Genomic DNA, 22,324 nt, shown 5'->3' on the forward strand with positions numbered 1-22,324 from the left:
CAAGTAAATAACAATTCATTATAATTGACAGTTGATATTCTGGTGGCTGGGGTCGGGAGAGATGTGTGCAGAAGAAGAGGCAGTAGGATCTCGTGGGGGATCCCCTAAGGTATACAAACAATCAATACTGGAGGCTTAGAGCCACAGGGTGCCAAACGGACACTAATTATTTCCATCTGCTGGGGTTCCCGGCTTGCTCATCAGAAGGAAAGAGAGTTGTTCCTGGCACCAATTGGCCAATTCAATTTGCTTCGGTAGCATTAGCCTGTGTTAGAATATTCATGAGCAGCAGCAGCAGCAGGAGGAATAGCAGTGGTACAGGCAGACAGCAGCCACTTAGAGGAGGAAAAGAGCAAAAGGAAAGAGAGGACCCTGCATCCAGCCGGGCTATCGCGCTGCAGTCTCCGCTCGCCCAACCATTTACAGAGAGAGAGGAGTATCGAACAAACTGAAAGAAAATCTACTACAGTACGAGACTAAGGGGGGAGGAAAAAAAGAAAAGCAAGCAAGAAAGAAAAGCTACATCTGGGTGACACTTTGTTTTTTGTTTTTTTTTTTGGCTTGCTGATGGCTTCTCAGAAGGACGCCGCAGTTTGAGTGCGGTGATGCTGATGTGAGCGGAAGATCTTGCCAAAGTGTCAAAAGAGAAGCTAAGGTAATCCGAGAGAGAGAACGAAGGTAAGGTTGCGATGCTGTTGACTCTGTTTTGTTTGGTTTTTTAACATCGCTCCACGAGAAGAGAGAGAGAGCGTGTGAGAGGCAGACTAGCTGCGATTTTACATCTCCGGAAGGCGCTTTTTAATCTGAGAGGTTTAGGAAAGGTCCTTTTTTTACTTTGTGCGCCGGGGAGTGGCTTCAGTTTGGAGGCTGCGATCGGTGAGAGGCGCAAATGGCTTTGCAAGAACTACTCTTCACCCGAACTTTCCAACCTGATCGGGCTTGGCTTTGCTTATTCTTGACAATTCAGTCTCTCCATAGATGACATTATTTGTTGCTGGGTTTGTTGCTGTTTTTTTTTTTAGACAGAGAGTGTAAAAACTGTCCCGGTTTCACCTCGGACAAGAGTGTCCTCAGCGAGCTGGCTGGAGGAGGGCAGTTAAGGGCGTAGGATGAAGCAGCTTCTCTCACCACGCTCGGGGGGTGGGGGGTGAATAGGGAGTTACCCCCTCCACCCTTGTTCTGTAAAGGTTCTAAGCTCTCACAGGCTGGGATGCTCAGCTCTCATTTCAATCCAGTTTTTATATACTTCCTCACAATAAATGTTTAAAAAAAAAAAAAAAAAACTAACTTTGCATTCTGAACTTCCAACCCAACTTTTATAAAACTCTACATTTTAGCTTTCAACCTCCTCAGCCCACCCCTATTTTTTGTTGTTGCTTCTACTTTGAATCTCTTTCATATGTTTCATTACTTAAAGTTGGCCAATCCTAGTGCCCAACCTGATGCGGAGGCAGTTAGAATGGATTGGTTTGGTACGAGGAGGGGAAAAAAAGGGGGAGGTAGAAGGGGATATAGGAGAGAAAATGTAAAACTAGAAAAGCAAAGATTAAAAGAAGCTATTGTTTGGAATATTCATGAGCCAGAATATATACCACCTAATAATAGAACTTTTTCACACACTCGCACCTTTTTTTTAGGGGAAAGGGGGCTTATTACTGGCAGTCATCCCTAAACCCAAGGCAGCTGAGGCTGAGAGGAGCCAATGAGTGCATTTTTCCCCTTAGTTTAGAAACAGCAGGGCAGTTCTAGCAAAAGCTAGCTGTAAACACTGAATAAAGATTTCATTGTAGGTTGATGTGACTGGAATAATTAGGCAGTTAATTGTTTATCTGATCAGAAGGTTTTATGATCAATGCTGCCCTGTGTATTGGGAGGAAAGGCAAGACAGAGAAATAAATAGAAAATGTCTTTATTTATAATATTTTGTTTTAATAATATTGATTTGCTGTTTTGCTGCCACTTAAAACCTTGGCTTTCTAGGCATTCTTGTCTGATTGAAAAGACTGTATCTCTGAAATACATGATATTCTAGCACCCTTTCTGCCACTAAGTTTTGTTCTCGGCATAATCAAGTAATTTGATTTAAAAAATTTTCAATTATAGAGGCAATGAAGTAAAGAAATAACTAGAAAATGATTGTCACTTAGGATAACTAATACCAGTTAATGAATTTTTACTTCTGTGTGCACTTTATTGCCAGCTCAGCAGGGATAAAGGCTAAAGTAGCTGGCTTTCATGAAGCTACAACACAATTTGAGACAGGAATGAGATTTGACTGGAAAAGTGTTCAGTTTTTAAAAATTGTGATTGTCTCAGTTTCAAAACTGGATGAATGTTACTATTGTAAGTTTTTTTTTTTTGTTGTAAAGTAACAAACATATGCATGTGATCTGAAGTTAACCAGAACATTTCACTAGCTCTAAAATCTATTTGTAAACATGTAATACATTATAAGTATAATTTTAATTGTAGCTCATCTATACTGTGTGTTGTAAAATATAGCATGGAAACATCACTGGTTAGGAATACATGAACATAGATTTCAAGCACTTGGCAAGTTCCAATATATACACACAGCTTATCCATGGTATACCTACATATAGATCAAAAAGTTAAAGAACATGTGAAGAAACAGCTGATCAGCTGAGAGAAGTTGGAAAATTAAATTACTTTTTGCGGTGGTATACAGACCCTGTCATTGAACACACATTGTGGCAGGAGAGCAAAGTTTTAAAAAGGTTATATCTTTCAGATATTGAAGTTTGAATGTATTTTTAAAGTGCTCACACATGGTGAGTATAGTTTAATTACTGCAATATTAAAAAGAGATAGTGGTGTAAGATTTCCCTTAATTAAAAGTCAGCATCTAATTAAGTCTCCAGCATAGAAAAAAAAAACAGCAAAATGCAATTAGGAGTACTATTGAATTAAATTGTTCAATGTATGTAATGCTTTTACATGTGAGATTGTCAACTGGACACTAAAGATAATTAATTGGCAGTTATGTTTTAATTTAAAAAAAAAGGTCTTTCCAATGTATTTTACTAACTCTGTTCATCGCTTCAACTGTCTCTAGTTAGCAACACTAGTGCTCCTAAGGACGAACAACCTTAGGAGCCTGTTACATCATCAGCTCACTCTGAGGCTGCTTCTTTTTTTTTAATCTGGCTAAAGTCTGCATGCTGTAAAGAAAGGCCCACATGTGCTTTTATATTCTAGCCACTCCCAGTTGGGCAGTTTTCAACCAGAGCAATCTACCAATTAACAATTACACATTTACCCAGGTTAATGCATTAGTAAATTTTTCTCCAAATGCTTAGATTGTTTGTTAAGATTACCTACTAAGATGTGAGCTGAACTTCAGCACACTTTCTTTACTCACACACTAAAAAACAAAAAAGAGTTAACGTAAATCTGTCTCATGGGCCAACAGGCTGCCCACTCCTAAGGAACTCACCTGTGGAGTACCACAAGCTCAGTACTCTCCGCGATTCTCTTCAACATTTGCATTCATCCAGCTGTTCAACATTGACATCCAGTCATCCAACTCTGCTTCACAATGAGATGTGCCCAAACCTTATCCACTGCCAGTCTCAATGATTCTTACAGCAGCAATACAATGGCTTAACAAACACAAACTCAAACTAAACCCTTCAGGTCAAAACTTGTCTGACTAAATCACCAAGGTCAACTCCTGCAATAGAGATGTACATTTGTTTTGAACAAATGCGCAATCCGCAATGTATAGGTCCCTATTTGTTGCATTCATGGGTTCCTGAAACGTATGGCGAACTCCCACGAATGCAACGTATCATTAACGAATAAAACCCCCACTCTCCTGCCCCCCCCCCAGACTTGCCAAAAATCCCTGGAGGTCCAGTGGGGGGTCCTGGCGCGATCTCCTGCACACGGGCCGTCGGCTGCCAGTATTCAAAATGGCGCTGATAGCCTTTTCCCTTACTATGTCACAGGGGCTACCGGTGCCATTGGTCGGCCCCTGTCACATGGTAGGAGTGATGAACAGCCAGTGCCATCCTGTGCTCCTACCATGTGACAGGGGCCAACCAATGGCACCAGTAGCCCCTGTGACATAGTAAGGGAAAAGGCTATCGGTGCCATTTTGAATACCGGCAGCCGACGGCCCGTGTGCAGGAGATCGCTGCTGGACCACCAGGGACTTTTGGCAAGTCTTGGGGGGGACCAGGAGGGTGGGGGGTTGTAGTTAATTAAATTTAAAGGGAAACAAATTCCAAATTCAACTAATGAACAAATCGGCCCCCCCCATGAAACGGATGCAACGGATTTGGGTCCCGACGAATACCGAATCGAACGAATCTATCCCTATCCTGCAATCTCTATCTTCCCTATGAGGAACACCCTCCCCCCCCCCCACATCCTAATGAGTCAGTGCAAACAGAAGGGGTTCAACTCAATCAAAACCTCCTTTATGCATCTGCACTAGATTCACCAACTACACAACTTCCTGGATAAACACAATCTTGTAAGTGTAGTAGGGATGTGAATCGTTTTTCAATGATTAAAATTATCGTCCGATAATGTTAATATCGTCTTAAATCGTTATAGAACACGATACAATAGAAATTCTAACGATTTATCGTTAAAAATCGTTAAATCGTGTTAGTGCGCACTAACGGGAGTTAGTGCGCACTAACTCCCTGTTAGTGCGCACTAACTCGATTTAGTGCGCACTAACTGAAAATGATACAAATAAACACTTTCCAGGTCACTGAAGGTCAGTTAGGAATGAATATGTGTTCCTATTGGCTGGCTGCCCTCTTATCTCTTGATGTTACCAAGGTTACCACTGAGGTGATGGTTGGGGGGATGGGAAATGGAACTGGAAACTAACGAACACCAACAGAAAATGAAACAAAGTGTTCACACTTCCCAGGTCAGTAAAGGTCACTTAGGAATGAATATGTATTCCTATTGGCTGGCTGTGCTCTTATCTATTGATGTTACCAAGGCTAACACTGAGGTAATGGTTGGGGGGATGTGAAATGGAAACAGTTGGAAGCTTGACAAAAAAAGTAATGTAATGATCAGCACTCATGTGACTAGAACTTGTTTGTTTATTATTTTTGTTAGCAGGCACCTGAAATGCTAGTGCATGTTGAATTTGCCAATCACTGTGCATTTTAGAAAGGTGGTCCTGGCTGGAACTGTACACAGTTCAAATATATGTAATTGATTGTTGGTAAGTGTAGATTTTAAGTGATTTTCCTGCACACAGTGCCCTAACCCTGGCACCAGGGGTGTTGTGATCTTCCTGCACACAGTGCCCTAACCCTGATACCAGTCTGAGACAGCTCCCTCCCTGCATTACTAGTGAGAGGCTGGCTTCACAGACAGGGGGGAGCTGCCTGACCCTCACTCCTGACTTCCCCCATGTCCCAGCTAGTGAATGGTGTGTGGGTGAGGGGGGGGGGGAGGATGGTGAAGTCTGAGACAGCTCCCTCCCTGCATTACTAGTGAGAGGCTGGCTTCACAGACAGGGGGGAGCTGCCTGACCCTCACTCCTGACTTCCCCCATGTCCCAGCTAGTGAATGGTGTGTGGGTGAGGGGGGGGGGGGGAGGATGGTGAAGTCTGAGACAGCTCCCTCCCTGCATTACTAGTGAGAGGCTGGCTTCACAGACAGGGGGGAGCTGCCTGACCCTCACTCCTGACTTCCCCCATGTCCCAGCTAGTGAATGGTGTGTGGGTGAGGGGGGGGGGGGGGGGATGGTGAAGTCTGGGACAGCTCCCTCCCTGCATTACTAGTGAGAGGCTGGCTTCACAGACAGGGGGGAGCTGCCTGACCCTCACTCCTGACTTCCCCCATGTCCCAGCTAGTGAATGGTGTGTGGGTGAGGGGGGGGGGGAGGATGGTGAAGTCTGAGACAGCTCCCTCCCTGCATTACTAGTGAGAGGCTGGCTTCACAGACAGGGGGGAGCTGCCTGTCCCTCACTCCTGACTTCCCCCATGTCCCAGCTAGTGAATGGTGTGTGGGTGAGGGGGGGGGGGGGAGGATGGTGAAGTCTGAGACAGCTCCCTCCCTGCATTACTAGTGAGAGGCTGGCTTCACAGACAGGGGGGAGCTGCCTGACCCTCACTCCTGACTTCCCCCATGTCCCAGCTAGTGAATGGTGTGTGGGTGAGGGGGGGGGAGGATGGTGAAGTCTGAGACAGCTCCCTCCCTGCATTACTAGTGAGAGGCTGGCTTCACAGACAGGGGGGGAGCTGCCTGACCCTCACTCCTGACTTCCCCCATGTCCCAGCTAGTGAATGGTGTGTGGGTAAGGGGGGGGGGGGAGGATGGTGAAGTCTGAGACAGCTCCCTCCCTGCATTACTAGTGAGAGGCTGGCTTCACAGACAGGGGGGAGCTGCCTGACCCTCACTCCTGACTTCCCCCATGTCCCAGCTAGTGAATGGTGTGTGGGTAAGGGGGGGGGGGGGTGGATGGTGAAGTCTGAGACAGCTCCCTCCCTGCATTACTAGTGAGAGGCTGGCTTCACAGACAGGGGGGAGCTGCCTGACCCTCACTCCTCCGGGGTATTGTGATCTTCCTGCACACAGTGCCCTATCCCTGATACCAGGGGTGTTGTGATCTTCCTGCATGCAGTGCCCTATCCCTATTAATACCAGGAGTGTTGTGATCTTCCTGCATGCAGTGCCCTATCCCTATTAATACCAGGAGTGTTGTGATCTTCCTGCATGCAGTGCCCTATCCCTGATATCGGGATGTGTGCAAGAAGATCACAACACCCCCGGTATCAGGAATAGGGCACTGTGTGCAGGAAGATCACAACACCCCCAGTATCAGGAATAGGGCACTGTGTGCAGGAAGATCACAACACCCCTGGTATTAGGGATAGGGCACTGTGTGCAGGAAGATCACAACACTCCTGGTATTAATAGGGATAGGGCACTGTGTGCAGGAAGATCACAATACCCCTGGTATCAGGATTAGGGCACAAGTTCTAGTCACATTGACTGATCACATTACTTGTTTTGTCAAGCTACCAACTGTTTCCATTTCCCATCCCCCATATACTGTCAGTAGGAAACTTGGTAACATGAATAAATAAGAGGGCAGCCAATAGGAATACATATTCATTCCTAAACTGACCTTAACTGACCTGAAAAGTGTCAAATTGTATCATTTTCAGTTAGTGCGCACTAACTCCCAGTTAGTGCGCACTAACTCGAGTTAGTGCGCACTAATCGGAAAAAAACGATTTTTAACGATTTTTTAACTAAAAAATCGTGCCTAAGACGATTTTCTTGCCCTGCCACACGATTTCTATCGTTAAGACGATATGGAAAACGATTCACATCCCTAATGCACGCACTGGGCAAACCGAGGCTGGGAGAAGGGTGATGACCTTGCAAGTATTGTTGTTTATAATGTGTTGAAATTGTAAGTTTAATTGAAATTTACTTGTTCTCTGCTTTAAGTACATTTGTGGGAAAAAAAAAAAGTGGAATATCAAATGTTGAAAAATATAAATTCCCAATTCATTAAGCTGATGGTGTGCAAATGCACTGGGCGTTATGAAAGCGCTTAGTCCATAAAAATGTATGCAAAAAATGAATAGCGTGTATAAATTATGTTTAATGCACACAAACCATGATCTAGAAGTAGAAAATATGGAGGTCCAGACTCGAAAGCATTTAGCCCGATATCTGGCTAAATGAAGACTTGGGCACTTATCCAGCTAAATTTTAGTCAGCCAATATGTTAAATGGCTAGAAGTTTTAGCCGGACAAGTTAGGGGCATTTCGGGGGCATAGCTGGCAGTTGTGTTATCTGGCTAACTCCGATATTCAGAGTTAGCTGGATAACTCAGCCAGCTAAGTCTGGTCAGGCCAAAGAGTTGCCCTAATGCTAATCAGATGAATTTAGCCAGACAGTGCAGTTGGTTTACTGAACATATATCTCCAAAGTTAACCGGATAAGTTTTATCTGGCTAACTTTACCATCTGGATAGTGATTGAATATGTATCTCATGGCTTATACATTCAAAATGTTTTGCATACGTAAGTCAGGGTTAATGAACATAAAATATGATTTAGGAGTATACAAACTATGGTTTCATGCATTGTGCACACAAAGCATGAGCTCTGCACGTAAACATTGTGCCTCTAAAAGTTAGAGCATAAGTTGCAAATCTAAAAGTCACACACATAAAATACAGAGTTAAGAGTATAAACTGTGTGCTTAAGAGTAGTGTGCATAAATCAAGGTAGGAGCAAAGGTTTATTCATAAAAGTTGTATGCATAAACCTGCAATCATATTTTTTTTTATGTCTATAAATGCCAAATACAGGTCCTGACATCACAAACTCCAGGTTCTGTCCCACGGACAAACAGCTGTCCGCAAAACCTTTACTTCACCAGGAGTTAAAATGTCAGCATTAAGAAAACACGAGTGAAGCCTACGTACTTCTTTGCATTGTGGAGCAATATCTAATTCCTTAATTGATGAGGAATTGCATGGAGGAGTGCTAATCTCTATGCACATTTTTCCCAGGTGTGTGCGTACCTATTTTGTGTGTAAAACTCCTAGGTATGTCTGAAGTAGAGGTCTGTAGAGAACCATACACAGATAGGTGCACATAACCCAACTCACTTTATTACTTGAGGGCTTTAATGATGGGGACATCTGTCCCCTGGGAATTGGATTGAGATTACCAATTAGTTTCACAGGATTCTCAACAGTCATCCATTCCCAGGGGTGTACTTGGAAAGAGGGAAACAGCCTGCATAGATTTGATTTTCATATGTACACATGCTGTTTTACCATCTACCCCCTCCACCCTCCCCCACACTCCATTCCCAATCAGCTGCCTGCACAAATAGGTGCAAAGTATGTAGACACGTGGTACACTTGTACCAGCTAGGCAATTTTCAGAGGGAATCTGTCTCCCTGGGTAGTTTCCCTTTGAATGTCAGCTAAAAGTTCTGTGTGAACTAAAAAGCACCATGTACTTTGCAGCAATGAAAATTACCTCCTACGCGGGGATGACATCATAATTGCTTTATCTCCTTTAAAGGTGGTTCTGCGAGGAGAGGAATGAGGTGCTTTGGCAGGGCACTGTGGGAAATGTAGTGCTGCCAGTACCCATGGTGTGCCTATTCTGTAAACAAATGAAGGAGTGAGGGTCCCACTGCTATCAGTTCTGTGCTTTTCACTATAAAAACAAAACAAACTATAAATGCACTGATATGATAGGCTTGCTTCAATATTGTCATTTCAATATTGCTTCAATATTCCTGGTGTAATGAGTAATATATTATGTTGAAAGGCTAAAAAAAATGTTTAACTGTGAAAAATCAAAGTCTATCACAGGTAGGAAGAGGTTTTGTGGTGGTTTAAATAATAAGTTAGGAGCCAGGAGATCAGAGTCAGTCCTAATGGTGTGCGAGCTGTGTCCTTGCCTAACCAGAGATGCAAAATCAGGATTGATAGAGCCATGCCATGCAGATCTTCAAGTAACAGCAGTAAATATCAGTGTGGAGACTGTGAACTGCTGCATGCTTACAAGCCTTGTAACAACCCCGCCTCTTGTATGAGTTTCCTAGGCAACAGGAAGCCCTACGGGAGGAGGGGTTGAAGCCATCATGGGGCCTGAGACCATACATCAACTCACAGGTCTCATGTTGAGTCTCATGGTTGCTGCTGCTGTTGCATGCCATTTCAAGATCTTAGCAGTGCTTTGGGAATCCTGCTTCTCAGATCTCCAGAGGGATTACCTGCACATCTAAGATCTTCAGGGTTTGGTAGGGGAGGGAATTGGCTGCCCCCTCACAACACAGGGTGCTGTTGCACCCGTCGGTTGCAGGCGGCTGCGACCTCTCATGCTCACCTCCTCTTTTTTTTTTTTCCCCTGCACCGTCAATCATTGGAAGAATGGCGACCTCCGCTAAACAACGCCGACCTCCCCGGCATCCCCAGGATGGTGTGGGCGCTACTGACCGCCATCTTACTTCCAGAATCACCTAAGCACACGTGCAGGGCCTCCTTTTGTATATGTCATGGCAGGAACCTTGGGGGCATCCCCTCCCAATGATGTCAACCCTCTGGTGTACTTAACCTGACCAGCCCACTGCTAAGAAGAGTTAGCAAGGAGTTCTCTCGTTGTTAAATCTGCTCCACTTTGGGATCTGTTCCAGTGGCATTTGGATGCTCTGGGTACCCGGTCCACGGGGGCCCTTCTGCATCTTGGCTATCCACTCCTCGGTGGGCCTTCCTACCTTGGACTTCACCTGTCCCGCTCCTCGGGTCTCTCTCCTGGAACTTCCTTGTGTGAGTACCTTCTTCAGTTTCCTAAGGTACCAACATTGCTGAAGTCTCCACGGTGTACCCCGTGCCTTGGGCCACTACCGTTCTTCAGCATTATTGCTTCTACATATCCTGAGCTACAGGGTACAGCTGCAGCTTCTCAAGATCCTCTTCTTGGTTCCTGTATCTCAGACCTCATCTATCTCGTCACCTACAGTACAGTCATCCTCTGCATACCCCGTGCTGCGGGCCACTACCAGACCTTCTCATCTACAGACCACCCTGGGTATATCTTTAGTGCTCGAGAACTCTGTTTATTGTATTTCCCGCTCCTCGGGTTATGCCTTATCTTTTCTCTCTAATAAAGTCTCTCTCACAGCTGTGTCCTACATCACAGACCATGCCCACCGATGGTGAGGCTCACGGGGCTCCTCCCTGTGGGCAGAGACATCTCTCATCTCAGCCTGGGGTTCATAATTTCCTACAAAACCATAACATGTGCCACCAAAACTAAGGCTGGCCCTACAGGAAATGGTCATTTTGACCTTGGGTAAACCACTTTGAGGCCAAAGTACTAAAGTATTTAAACGTTTGCAAGTGTTCACATGTGTTAAAAGTGCTGTTTGCATGTGCAATCTAGTTTTACACCTTAACAGAGCTTTTCATTTTATTTATTTTTTTTTTTTTACTTGACAGTTTCTTCCTTTTTCTTGGGCTTCCAGCATGAAGAGAAAAACGGTTAGAATTCTGGTACCATGAACTTTCACTTGCAACTACCTGGGGATTTTTCCTCTGTTTAATATCCTACCGCCAAAGTACCCAGTCTAGTCATTACAGTGATGAGCCATGCATTAGGACTCTTGGAATCTGGTAATCATGGGCCTTGAATCCAGCTGCTAGGGGTCACTCTTAAGCAATGTCACAAAAAGAACTGGAACAATTTCCACAAACACCAAATTGTCACCAAAAAGGAAATGTTATATCAGAAATCTTGTATTGAAATGCCGATTTCCAAAATTTAATCATTAAATATATAACCGCATCATTAAGCCTGACGGTGTGTTCTCTGTAACTTCAAACGAGAGCGGCCTGGACCTCTAATCATCTGCGGCAATCATTTTTTCTTGTTTTTCTTTTTTCAATTTTTCTAATTTGTATTTTTATGTTAAATCTTCAATTCAATAGTGATTCTTTTAAATATTTTTTTGCATTTAAAAGAAGCTCAACATATGGCCGAAATTTCGCAGCACCAGCTGCTTCATCAGGAGCTGTAGTGTGATAGTAATATTCTTTTCAGTAATAATCAATCTTTCTGTCAGATAAATTCCTATATCAAAGAAGAAATTTTTTTGTTTTTTTTGAAAAACTTATGAACCAGCACCCAAGCAGGGTGCTGGTTCACATACAGCCTGTGGAACATGTTCTGTGTGCATGAATATGCTTGTGACTACTTGCATTCAGTTTGATAATTCATCAATTACAGTTCAATTGAGACAACATACGACATGTAAATCTATGGGTGTTATATACATTATTCAATGCCCATGTAAGATGACATATGTTGGCAAGACTACACGACAACTTCGGACTAGAATTATTTAATATCGGTCAAGTCTAGCCACACAATGTTTGAATGCACCGATAGTGTCCCATTGCCTTGAAAAAGGACATACTTTTGAAGAACTGCGGGTTTGTGTACTGGAGCAGATTATGCCCCACTGGCGTGGGGGTGACATAAATAAAAAACTTCTGAGAGCTGAACAAAGATGGATACACCTTTTGGACACCCTCTATCCCAGAGGGTTGAATGCTGAATTGGAACTTAATGTTTTTCTGTGAAAGAAAACTTGATGCTTACGTCACACTGGGTAATGATGTGTGAAGTTTGGATTGGATGAAACTTGGTTATAAGCCCGCGTCTGAAACAAAGATGGTCTCTGTTCCTCTTGTTTGAAGATGTTCTGAGACTGTGTTTGTCCAGCTATGAGGTTTGATTGTTTGCCGACCCCAGATAAGTAACGAAGTATATATTTATATATACATAAGTTTTTCAAAAAATAACAAAAAAATTTCTTCTTCGATATAGGAATTTATCTGACAGAGAAAGATTGATTATTACTGAAAAGAATATTGCTATCGCACTACAGCTCCTGATGAAGCAGCTAGTGCTGCGAAACTTCGGCCGTATGTTCAGCTTCTTTTAAATGCAAAAAAATCTTTAAAAGAATCACTATTGAATTGAAGATTTAACATAAAAATGCAAATTGGAAAAATTGAAAAAAGAAAAACAAAAAATGATTGCCGCAGATGAGGCGGCTCTCATTTGAAGTTACAGAGAACACGCCGTCAGGCTTGATGATACGGTTATATATTTAATGAATAAATTTTGGAAATCGGCATTTCAATACAAGATTTCTGATATGACTCTTAAGCAATGACCATGACTCATTCTCCCTGGAGGATGTGAGTACTGCCTTTGCAGCATCCCCAGCTCCTGCTGATCCAGGAAGTGGAAGAACTCAATTCTGTAACCTTCTGGATGACAGTCTGCAGCACAGTTACTGAGCTACCAGGCTGACCCATTAATTAACTCATGAGAGTCTTAATGCAAAAACCTCTACCAATGTAGTGATGAGATGCAAAATAGCTCATTGCCTGTTAGTTCAAAGAAAAAAATGCATTAAAATGTGCAAACTTGAACAAAGACCTGTTACCACAAAAGAACCTTAACTAAATCTTGGGGGACATATAATTACATTGTTGAGATAAGGTGTGTGTTAGGTGTTAACTCCTTTAGTTTGGTTCTCACATTGTGAAGTCAGTTTTCTAAGGCGGTACAGGAAGTGGAGATGTCATGGATGTGAGCCCTTGGATTGTGGCATGGTTGATGCAGCTTAGCAGGTGAACCTACTAGGCCCATGCCAACAGCTGGTGAACTTGCTCTTACAAGGACCAGATCAAAGGCTTCGCCTATACTAGCACTGTTTCCCCACAGGTTAAGCCCTTGGATTCCAGGGGCCAGCAGGGCTTAGGTGAGAGTCTTGTAAGGAGTGGTCAGACATAGTCGAGTTTTGGGCAGACGTCTGGGAAGGTGACAAGCAAATGGTATCGGGGTCCAGGCCAAGGTCGGAGCAGGTGGCAGTCCAGAAGAGTAGTCCATATTTGTAGCAAGGGTCAGAATCAGGAATCTGGCAGAGATGGATTGACAAGACAAAGACAAGGCACTTGGGATCAAGGTACAAGCAGAGCAAGGCAAGGTAACAGCAAAGCAAGGCAAGAACAACACCTTGTCGACTGCTAATCTAGCAAATTTTCAACCAATATTGAATTTACCTATTGTTGGCAAGCTCTTAGAAAAATGGGTTGTATTACCATTTGAAGAGATTTTGACTGCTAACAATGGATGTGCAACAATCAAGTTTTAGACAAGGATGAAACACGGAATGTCTGGTTACTTTATTAAATCAAGTGCTTCTGGAACTGGATACATTTTATTCTATGTTGTTGATACTACTTGATATAGCAGCAGCCTTTGATTCTGTGGATCATTCTATTTTGCTAAATCAACTTGGTTCCATTGGTCTCTCATTGGTTGTACTGGCTTTGTTTAGCTCTTTTTGTTTTTTATCTGATCGCCATTATTGGATTATTTTTCAACAAAATTTATCTTCTTGGAAGGCTGTATCATCTGGACTCCACAGGGTTATGTCCTTTCATCTGTACTTTTCAACAAGTACTTACATTTTGTTGGAGCTCTGTTTCACACACTTGTAGTAATAATAAAAAAAATAAATAAAATTAAACTAAACCTATGTGGATGATCTGCAGTTTATTTTGCCTTTTCCATCTGATCATCCTCTGCCTGAATGAGAGTTCAGGGACAATGATTCAGTTCTGGTTATTTCAATATAAATTTGTATTAAATGTTAAAAAAAAAAAAAAAAATCCTACAGTCAATTAATCTATTACTGTATCTTAGTTTCCCTCCTATGTTAAAAATTATTTTTTAACTATTACTTTATCCATCTAAATGGCTTTTGAATATGGATCTCCTACATTGAATCCCTGCATCATGGATTGGATCTTGCAAACAGCCCAGGCAGTTTCAAACTATGCAGGGGCTTTTAATGCATATATTGTACTCACATTTTCAAACGGAAATGTTCCATGTTATTTCTCTTTGAGAATTAGCAAGTGCAAAGTACATGCACTAAAAGCATTCACATCTCTATGTGGGCAGCTGAGCAGTGGCAGAAAAAAAACATGTGCATGAGAAGTCAAATGTGGATGTACTGCTTTCCTCTCCTGAGCTCAACATGCTGGCAAAAAGACATCTTTTTTTCTGGTAAAGTATAAAACCTGCATCCTTCTGGCTGTGTTTCCCTTCTTTTGTACCTTTTGGATGTCTTTGACCGGATCTCTGACAGTTCTTCTGTTTTGAGTTGGAGGCCTGTAGACCACACTAGCATGAATGGAAGCGCCATCTTCTTTTTTCAGGACAGCCCTTATTGCTTGTTCCCTACCCCATGCCCCTTGAATGTCAGTTGCTTGGCTATTGTGTTTGACATAAAGAGCTACTCTTTCCATTTTTCTGTCCTGTCTTTCCATAATAAGTTATAGCCTGGAATAGCCGAGCCTGAATCTCATTGAACCATGTCTCTGAAATAGCAACAAATGTCCAAGTCTGCAGGTCAGATTGTATTGCCCACACTACAAGTATTTGTCATCATAGCTTTCCAACTTTTCTCTCTTAGGCCTCTATTCATCATTTTGCTATGAATAGCACACGCAATAAAAAAAAAAAAAAAAAAAGGAAGGCATGGTTAGGGTAATGTTCCAGATACTGCAATGAGAGAGAACACACAGGGCTAGATTTTAAAAGCCCTGCGCGCATAAATCCTCCCGGAGGGGAAGGTGGAGGGAATGGAAGCAGGCTGCTCGGCACGCGCAGGCTGCCGATTTTGCGCAACCTTGCACGCACCGACCCCGGATTTTATAAGATATGCGCATAGCCGCGCTTATCTTATAAAATCCGGCATACTTTTTAAAGATCTACCTCAGCATGTATAAATCTCATCTTAGTGTGCCTGTCATCACTCCAAATCACATAATAGTTTCACTGATGTCTACTGTGCTGTTCATACCTCTGACTGTGCACGTAAAACTCCCCCCCCCCCCCCCCCCCAAAACCTAGGCCTCCACCAAACCCTCACCCTGAGTTACTGGTTGCCCTTCTTACAGTGGTATAAATAGTTTACTTGTGTGAGTACATTATAAAGAGTCTCTCTGTAATGTCCCTGCGGCCTCCTTAGGTGTGTGCATGTGTAGCACAACATTTCTTAAAGGCCCTATAGGAAACCCATCAGAAAGCAAAGCACCAACTGACATCAACCCTGTTATTTGAACCCCAGGGCTACAACAAGCAGATGCTTCAGCAACAGGTCCTCCTTGCCTTGCAGTACATGTTGCTTATTGTCTCTATGCATTACCTTGTGGTGTTCTGCCTCTATCATTTTATTTTATTTATTAAACTTATATTCCCCTAAATCCGGTTCCCAGCTGATCATTGCCAATTACAGAGAAATACTGAAACAGAACAAAAAAAATATGAGTACACTGCAAAAGCAGATACACGATAGACAAATGATCAATTTATATAAACCTGCTTAAGATGCTTTCTAAAAGTTGTATAATCACATATTCTTAAAGAGAAGGGCAGATTATTCCACAGAACTGGGTCTATTTGAGAAAAGGCTCTCGAACTGGTTTGCTGTAATTTACAACTTGAGACAGGTGATGTACGAAGATAAGATTGACCTTCATAACACAGTGACCTAGAAGGAATATAAAGGTCAATGAGATCTGCAAGAGGGAAATAATCACAGTGCAAAGATTTAAAACACTAAAGTAAACAGCTTAAATGTTATTCATTCTTCAATTGGAAGCCAATGACGAGAACATTAGCACCTGAGAGATGTGATCAGAATATTTATCCCCTGTTATGGCCCTTGCTGCACCATTTTAAATTAACTGTAAAATGTGAAGCAAGTTTTTAGGTAATGAGCAAAGCCTTACAGTAATCTATTTTTGACACCAAGGATTGGACTACCAGATGAAATTCCATAGGATAGTCCTGGTGGAATTCTGTGCTACTGCAGAATGAAAGAAAGAGAAAAAAGAGAGAGATAAAAAGAGAAGGAGAGAGAGAGAGAAAAAGAGAATTCAGTTTGACTGTAACATGACAATGAAACCTCACATTTGATCTCTAGCAAGGTCTGAGCTTTTGAACTGCAAACCATTCATTCTTTAAAGTCTTTACTGTCTCTTATTACTCCTGAGGAAATTCTGAACACACATTTTCTAAATTCTGCACATTTATCAAAATAACAATTTGCAAAAAAAATATTATCATTCTGTATTTAAATGCAATCCAATTTTACATTTTTCCTCAATTAGCAAGGATCTGAAGCACCCCAAGCAAATCAATGTTACTAACACAGCCCCCCACCCAACCCACCCTGAGTTGAAAGTGCCCCTCTTACAGTGGTAGAGTCAGGTTCTCCCTTGTAAACTAATTCCCAAATATCTTATCTCAGTAGCAATAGGGATAATTATGTCCCAAATTTAATCTCCGGAGCCTCCATCACTTGTTTCCTTGTGGACTTTTGTACATAGGGAAGACGACGAGGCAATTGAAAACGCGCCGGATTGAACACAAGAACACGCTCAAACAAAACGAGATAGAAGCACCAATAGTTCAACATTGCATGGAAAAAGTCCACTCATTTGAGAGTCTGTTCTGTACAGTTTTGGATGTTGATGAATGGGGAGGCAATATAAATTTGAGGCTTCTACAACGTGAGCAGAGATGGATTTTTAAATTAGATACGGTCTCTCCTGAGGGGCTTAACAAAGAAGTAGTCTGGTCCATGTATATGTAGGTTCGTGCTGATTGGCTGGTCTGACAGCCCTGACAAATGTATAAGTACCTGACTTCCGGTAAAGGTGAATGAAAGCATTTGGGCGCCATCTTTTTACCTGTGTGAGCTGCTGGGATCAGCTATAACAGAAGTCCCTTGTGAATGGCATGTTTTAAAAAGATTTTCTTTAAAGTTAATGAGGAAAGGTGATTAAAGTGCTTTTTATTGTAGGAACAACGCTAAGTCCCCTGAAGCAGGCGTGAGTTTCACGCCGAAACATTGTCCATGTCTGGCAGGCAAGAATAAGAAACAGCAATATAGACGGCGACAGCAGCAGTAATAAAATGAGAAGTTGTTTCAAGATATCAAGTAGTAAAAATGAGAAGCTGTTTTAGAACATTAAGACATTCACTGAAGGGCATTTTAAAAGGGTGATCTTTAGAGTTGATTTCACTTATGGTATAAAAGTAAAAACAATGAATGGGATGAAGTAAATGAGAGGGGTTGTAGCCCTATGTGGGCAAGAGCTCAGGAGATTGAAGCACTGAATACTAGGGGTGTGCATTCGGATTGACCGCATTAGTAAAACGCTACTCATATTTTTTTTAACTTAAAAAATTGATTCGACATAAACGATCGGATTTCCCACATATCCAACATAGATATGTTGGATATGTGGGAAATCGCGATTGTTGAGCCAAAATAAAAATATAAACCCCCTCACCCTCCTTAATCCCCCCCCCCCCCCCCGACTTACCACAACTCCCTGGTGATGGAGCGAGGAGTGAGGACGCCATTTCTGCAATCCTTGGCGAGAAGCATGTGACGTCGCCGGCACGTCGAGTGACGCCGGCGTCACGTGATTCCCGGCGAGTTCGCGCCGGACGGCTCGTTCGGCCCAAAAAGAACTTTTGGCCAGCTTGGGGGGGCCTCCTGACCCCCCCAAGCTGGCCAAAAGCATGGCTTCGCTGTTGAATATGCCTCCAAAGTTAGCCGGATAAGTTTAGCTGGTCAACTTTGCTGTCCAGACACTGTCTGAATGTGGACCTCTATGAGTCTACATTGGGCACCACCAAATACAGTCTCTGCACCATAAAATTATAATATAGATGGGGCTGGTATTCAGCTGCGGAGTGGCTAGTTAAGTTAGCCAGAGATACCTAGATGGCTAACTTAATGGGGATATTCAGCAGCACCGCTGAATATACCCAGCTAACTTAAAGTTAGACAGATACATATATCTGGCTAACTTTAGGACAGCCCTACGGTGCAACCAGAATTAGCCGCTCCTCCCAGAAATGCTTCTTGACCTCCTCTGGCCCACCCCCAATTTATGCGGCTAAAATGTAGCCACATACAGCGATGTGTATTGCCATTTAGACAGATAACTGAAAAGTTATCTGTCTAAATGGCTTTTGAAATCAACCTCCATATTGTCTTAGCAAAATTATATTCACAGTATATGTATTTTACTGAGCATCATCAGTGAGCACAGCACTCTGCAGAATTGTAAATTCCCTCTCCCAAAGAGCTGACAGCCTAATTACCTCTTGCAATTGTTTAATTTCAGTTCAGTAGATTGAGAAGGTGTGGGGAAATGCATGACTTCCCCAAGTAGAGATTCACAAGCAGAACTGGATATAGACTCTGCTGCTTCCCTGTGAGTCATTCCTATGTACAGCCTTACCTACAAAAGTAATATTATGCCATTGCATTTGTGTGTGTATGTTGAAGAAAAAAATAAATGAAAATATTAAAAGCTGCTAGCGTAAATGGATGCAGGATTGATGTCAGATGACTATTATGCCCTAAACAGAATATGTCCAGCATACGTTAAAATAATTTCTTTATCTATCAAACAAACATTACCCAAATGTTGTCCTTTTCAAGCTGCAAACTGTCTTGCACATAGCAGATATTTGAAATGCACAGTACATCTTCATAATAAAATTGCTTTGTCAGAGGCATAATTGTTATTCATAACAAGTACTCTCACAAACAGATTCCATCCTTTTAAGTACAGAGTCTTAGACTAATTATGACTAAATTACTGCTGTTCTGTGCTGTATCAACTAATTACAGGGTAATAGGATGATAATTTCATTTTGTGACAATATGTACATCTGGTTACCATATCAAAAGATTGTTTGACAGCTGCCTGAATGGTTGGACACTAGAATGTCCATCTGAAACATTTGGACAAAACACCTGGCAAGACTAGAGCATGTTAACCTTAAGCAGTTCTTCTCTCCAGTCTCTGCCAGTGTGCTACTGGATTAATCTGTTATTCCTACTCCAATACATGAACAAAAGTTATGTCATCACTACTGCCATAGACAATGACAGCTAATCCTGGGGAACTAGTTAAGTAAATGGTTAGTCTTTTTAATCTTTCAGTTTTCTGAGCTGATCGGTGAAATGTTTTTGCCATCTCTGTTCATTTTCCAGTGAACAACATGAGGTAAGTTGTGTTTTTTTTTTGTTTTTTTTTTTAAGGCTTTAGTCAGGATCGGTACAGGTAAAACTAGGAGGGGGGAGGACACAGGTAAAGTGCCTGAATCCACCTTATTAGGCTATCAGCAGGTTAATGCTTTCCTGAAAAAAGGACACACTGAGAAAGGACACTAACATTGGGGCGTTGGGGATTGCAACTTTTTAGGGGAATGATAACAGATTATATGTATTTCTTTGTTTAAACAATCTGTCAATAAAAAAGATTATGGAAAAAAGTGCACACGTACATTCATATTAAAAAAAAACAAAACAAAAACATTCTGGGGGAAGGTGGGTGGCATAACTTGACTGGGAGAGAATATTATCCACATCAGAGTTTTAAAAAATGTATGTGTACTGTAAAAGCATGTACTCTACACCATGGCATTTATCCAGGGTTCCCAAACCTTTCAAGGGAAGGGTTAGATAGGACATTTCAAAATCACCATGAGGACTGGTAGAGGGAGGGCAGCCCTTGCAGTTTGCCAAGTGGAGGATGGGGAGAAATGTCAGGCCCTTTTGATGAATTGAAATGGGGGAGGCAGGGGACTGGATTCCCAGGGCTGAGAGAGATAGTCGGAGTGTGAATAATATTGATTTTAAACTAGAAAAAGGGGGGAAGCCAACAGTCACTTAGCAGTGCATGGTTCAGAGGGAGGTATCTTCGAAGGATACTAATGAAACAGGAGATTTAGGGCATCCCAACAGAGGTTCTAATAAAAGCAAAAGAAGTCCATGTGCTATAAGTAAAGAATTGCCTGAGCTAAAGGATTCCAAATTATCCCTATCGACTGAAAAGAAGGTTGTTAATATAAACAAAAAACACATTGGCATACAAATGTCAGAAGTCTAAGAAGTAAGATGGGAAAGTTAGAGTATATGGCAGTGAATGATGAGATGGACATAATTGTCATCTCAGAGACCTGGTGGAAGGAGGATAACCAATGGGACAGATGGGAGGATAACCAATGGGACAGAGGTATATCACAGTGATAGGGAGGATCAACTTGATGGAGGGTGGCAGTTTATGTCCGGGAGGGCTTCAACAGGATAAAGATCATACAAGAGACTAAATGCACAGTAGAATGTATATGGATAGAAATCCAATGTGTGTTGGGCAAGAGTATAGTGATAGGAGTATACTACCTTCCATCTGGCCAAATGATCAGAGACATGTTGAAATGCTAAATGAAATCAGGGAAGCTAACCAATTTGGCAGTGCAGTAATAATGGGACATTTCAGTTACATTTATCCAGTCAATATTGAGGTAACATCAGGACATGCTAGAGAGACGTAAATTTCCTGGATAGAATAAACAACTGCTTCATGGAGCAATTGTTTCAGGAACCAATGAGAAGGAGCTATATTGGATCCAATTCTTAGTGGAACGCAGGATTTGGTGAGCAAGGTAATTGTGGTGGGACTACTTGGCAATAGTGATCATAACCTAATGAGATTAGAACTAATGACTGGAAGGTGGACAATATGCAAAAGGGAAACTTTGATAAAATGAGGAAAATAGTTAAAAAAGTTAAGTGTACAATACGCGAGGACATTGTTTAAAAATACAATCTTAGAAGCACAGTCCAGATGTATTTCACACATTAAGAAAAGTGGAAGGAAGGCAAAATGATTTCTGGCATGGTTAAAAGGTGAGGTGAAAGAGGCTATTTTAGGAAAATAATCATCCTTCAAAATCTGAAGAAGGATCCATCTGAAGAAAATAGGAAAAAGCATAAGTATTGTCAAGTGAAGTATAAAACATTGATAAGACAGGCTAAGAGAGAATTTGAAATGAAGTTGGCCATAGAGGCAAAAACTCATAAAACCTTTTTTTAAATATATCCAAAACAGGAAACCTACAAGGGAGTAGGTTGGACCATTAATGACCAAGGGGTTAAAGGGACTCTTAGGGAAGATAAGGCCATTGCAGAAAGACTAAATGAAGTCTTTGCTTCCATGTTTACTAATGAGGATGTTGGGGAGATTCAGGTGATGAGTCAGTTGAACTGAACCAAATCACTGTGAACCTGGATGATGTAGTAGGCCAGATTGACAATCTAAAGAGTAGAAAATCACTTGGACCAGATGGTATGCACCCCAGTGTTCATAAGGAAATAGAAAATGACATTTCAGATCTATTAGTTAGATTACAAATGTTATCATTGAAGTCATCTATTGTACCTGAAGACTGGAGGGTGGCCAATGTAACCCCGATATTTAAAACGGGCTCCAGAGGTGATCCAGGAAACTATAGACCAGTGAGCCTGACTTCAGTACCTGGAAAAATAGTGGAAACTATTCTAAAGAAAGCATATAGAAAGACATGGTTTAATGGACCACAGCATGGATTTACCCAAGGGAAATCCTGCCTCACAAATCTGCTTTATTTTTTTTGAAGGGGTTAATAAATGTGAATAAAGGTGAACCGGTAGATGTAGATGTAGTGTATTTGAATTTTAAGAAGACATTTGATAAAATCCCTCATGAGAGGCTTCTAAGAAAACTGAAAAGTCATGGGATAGGAGGTGATGTCCTTTTGTGGATTACAAACTGGATAAAAGACAGAAAACAGAGAATAGGATTAAATGGTCAATTTTCTTAGTGGAAAATGGTAAAC

At 41.9% G+C, this 22,324-nt stretch overlaps 1 protein-coding gene across 1 annotated transcript in view; it reads left to right on the plus strand.

The window, feature by feature from the left end:
• The first annotated feature begins 235 nt into the window (after positions 1-235).
• CDH20 (cadherin 20) overlaps positions 236-22,324 on the plus strand; it is a 400,608-nt gene continuing 378,519 nt past the window's right edge. The window contains exons 1-2 of the mRNA XM_029590479.1: positions 236-468; positions 580-678. The gene's annotated coding sequence lies outside the window, so the exon portion shown is untranslated. The remainder of the gene's footprint in view (positions 469-579; positions 679-22,324) is intronic.

Source organism: Rhinatrema bivittatum, chromosome 2 (genome assembly GCF_901001135.1).
Source record: "Rhinatrema bivittatum chromosome 2, aRhiBiv1.1, whole genome shotgun sequence".
NCBI lineage: Eukaryota > Metazoa > Chordata > Amphibia > Gymnophiona > Rhinatrematidae > Rhinatrema > Rhinatrema bivittatum.